This window comes from Neofelis nebulosa, chromosome 17, assembly GCF_028018385.1.
Source record: "Neofelis nebulosa isolate mNeoNeb1 chromosome 17, mNeoNeb1.pri, whole genome shotgun sequence".
In the NCBI taxonomy this organism is placed as follows: Eukaryota; Metazoa; Chordata; class Mammalia; order Carnivora; family Felidae; genus Neofelis; species Neofelis nebulosa.
Window position 1 is genome coordinate 36,050,966 of NC_080798.1, and position 3,207 is coordinate 36,054,172.

The 3,207-nt window shown below is 36.1% G+C and overlaps 1 pseudogene; it reads left to right on the forward strand.

Annotated features, from left to right (window-relative positions):
* The first annotated feature begins 203 nt into the window (after positions 1 to 203).
* Positions 204 to 2,090, forward strand: LOC131499201 (tigger transposable element-derived protein 1-like; annotated as a pseudogene).
* The last annotated feature ends 1,117 nt before the right edge of the window (positions 2,091 to 3,207 follow it).

Below are 3,207 nucleotides of genomic sequence, written 5' to 3' on the forward strand. Positions count from 1 at the left end.
AAATTGAAGGTTTATACAAGCCTGTGTTGAGCAAGTCTATAAGCCCGGTTTTTTCCAACAGCGTTTGCTCACTTTGTGTCTCTGTGTGACATCTTGGTAATTCTTGCAACATTTCAAGCTTTTTCATTATTATTGTTACATTTGTTATGGTGATCTATGATCAGTGATCTCGAATATTATTATTCTAATTGTATTGAGGCACCATGAATTATGTCCATGGTAAGGTGGCAGACTTAATCCATAATTGTTGTTGTGTGTTCTGACTGCTCCACCAAACAGCTGTTCCCTGTCTCTTCCTTTCCTGGGGCCTCCCTATTCCTGGACACAACAATGTTGAAATTAAGCCAGTTAATAACCCTACAGTGGCCTCTAAGTGTTCAAGTGGAAGGAAGAGCCACATGTATCTCACTTTGAATCAAGACCTGGAAATTATTAAGCTTAGTGAGGAAGGCATGTTTGAAGCCGAAATAGGTCAAAAGGTAGGCTTCTTGTGCCAAACAACCAAGTGTGAATGCAAAGGAGAAGTCCCTGAAGGAAATTAAGAGTGCTACTCCAGTGAACACATAAGTGATAAGAAAGTGAAATAGGCTTACTGCTGATATGGAGAAAGGTTGAGTGGTCTGGATAGAAGACTAAATCAGCCACAATATTCCCTTAAACCAAACCAAATCCAGAGCAAGACACTAACTCTAATTTTATGAAGGCTGAGACTTCTTTTTCTTCTGCAGGAAGCTGCAGAAGAAAAGTTTGAAACCGGCAGAGGTTGGTTCATGAGGTTTAAGGGAAACATAAATGTGTAAGGTGAAGCAGCAAATGCTGGTGTAGAAGTTGCAGCAAGTTATCCAGAAGATCTAGCCAAGAAAATCAACGAAGGTCGTTACACTAAACAACAGATTCTCAATGTAGATGAAACAGCCTTCCATTAGAAGATGTTACCTAGGACTTTCACAACTAGAGAGGAGAAGTCAAAGGCTGGCTTCAAAGCTTCAAGGGACAAGCTGACTCTCTTAGGGGCTAATGCAGCTGATGACTTTAAATTGAAGCCAATGCTCATTTACTATTCCAAAAATTCTAGAGCCCTTAAAAATTATGCTAAATTGACCCTGCCTGTGCTCTATAAATGGAACAAAAAGCCCAGATGACAGCACATCTGTTTGTAACATGGTTTACTGAATATTTTAAACCCACTGTTGAGACCTGCTCAGAAAAAAAGGTAACTTGAAAAATATTACTGATTATTGACAATTCACCTGATCACCCAAAAGCTCTGATGGAGATGTATAATGAGATTAATGTTTTCATGCCTGCTAATACAGCATTCACTCTGTAGCTGCTGAATCAAGGAATCATTTTGACTTTCAGGTCTTATTATTTAAGAAATACATTTCACGTGGGGCGCCTGGGTGGCTCAGTCGGTTGAGCGTCCAACTTTGGCTCAGGTCATGATCTCACGGTTCGTGAGTTCGAGCCCCACCTTGGGCTCTGTGCTGACAGCTCAGGGCCTGGAGCCTGCTTTGGATTCGGTGTCTCCCTCTCTCTCTGCTCCTCCCCTGCTCACACACTGTCTCTCTCAAAAATAAAGATTAAAAAAAATTAAAAAAAAGAAATACATTTCATGAGACTATAGCTGTCATAGTGAATGATTCCTTTGATGGATCTGGGCAAAGTAAATTGAAAACTTCGTGGAAAGGAGTCATCATTCTAGATGCCATGAAGAACATTTATGGCTTATGGGAAGAGGTCAAAATGGCAACATGAACAGGGGTTTGGAAGAAGTTGATTCCAACTCCCCATGGATGATTATAAGGGATTCAGATGAGGAAGTATCTGATATGGTGGAAATATCAGGAGAACTAGAATCAGAAGTGGGGCCTGGAGATGGTACTGAATTTCTGCAATCTCTTGATAAAACTTTAACAGATGAGGAGTTGCTTCTTATGGATGAACAAAGAATATGGTTTCTCAAGAAGGAATCTGCTCCTGGTGATGATTCTGTGATTGTTGGAATGGCAACAAAGGATTTAGAATACTCTGTAAACTTAGTTGATAAAGCAGCACCAGGGTTTGTGAGGATTGACTCCCAATTTTGAAAAAGGTTCTACTGTGGGTAAAATGTAATCAAACAAATCACATGCTACAGAAAAATTGTTTATGAAAGAAGACTCAATCAATGTAGCAAACTCCACTGTTGTCTTTAAGAAATTGCTTAAATACACTGTTTTTTTTTTTTTACACATAATGCTTTGTACACTTAATAGACTATAGTATAGTGTCAACAGCTTTTATATGCATTGAAAGACCAAAAAATGCCTTTGATTCACCTTATTGTGTTACTCGTTTAATTGTGGTAGTTTGGAACCAAACCCAAATATCTGTGAGGTATTCTTGTAGGTAGTAGATACTGTGAATTGACTGGAAATGTTTATTTTTCCTAATAGCAGTACTTAGCCAGCCAGTTACTTTCGTAGGACAAGAGTTCTGATATTATATTTCACCAATTTATTGCAACCTTCTCAAAAAGATTATTTAAAAAATTGTTATTAAAAGTTTACCCAATTTTAAATACACTCAAATAAAACTTAGTCATATAGTTTCATTTCAGTACAATGAATTCAGATTTTATTGTTTCTGATTGCCTGGTATATCATCATTATTATTGTTATAAATTGATAGCTACCATCATGATTTAATTGAGAAACTTTGTTATGGCTGTTTAATTATCAACAGAGCAAAGAAAATAATTATTTAACTTTAATAAATGAAGATATATGAGTGATAGTCAATTAACATTGCAAATAGAGATATGCATTTTGATTTTTATAGATAAACTATTTTCTGTGTCAGAGTTTTCCACTTAATGGGCTATTTGAAGGCAGATTGATATCAATATGTATATTGAATGCCACTATTTTCAAAGGTGATCTGTAATTATCTTGCTGTAGGCTATTTTGATAAATGTGAGTGAAATATCTGCATATTTCCTATGTAACTAGTATACCAAGAAGTAAATTGGGCATTCCTTTTTTTATGTGATTTTCATCTAATTATATAGCCATTAGATATATCTCTCATATGCTGAATAATTTGCTCTTTACATTCAACTTATGTTTAATTAAAAAGCAGTGACAAACTTGCTTACTCTGCATTAACTACTCACTTATGAAATAAAATTAATAGCAGGTGTAAATTATTTTAAGTGATTTAAGG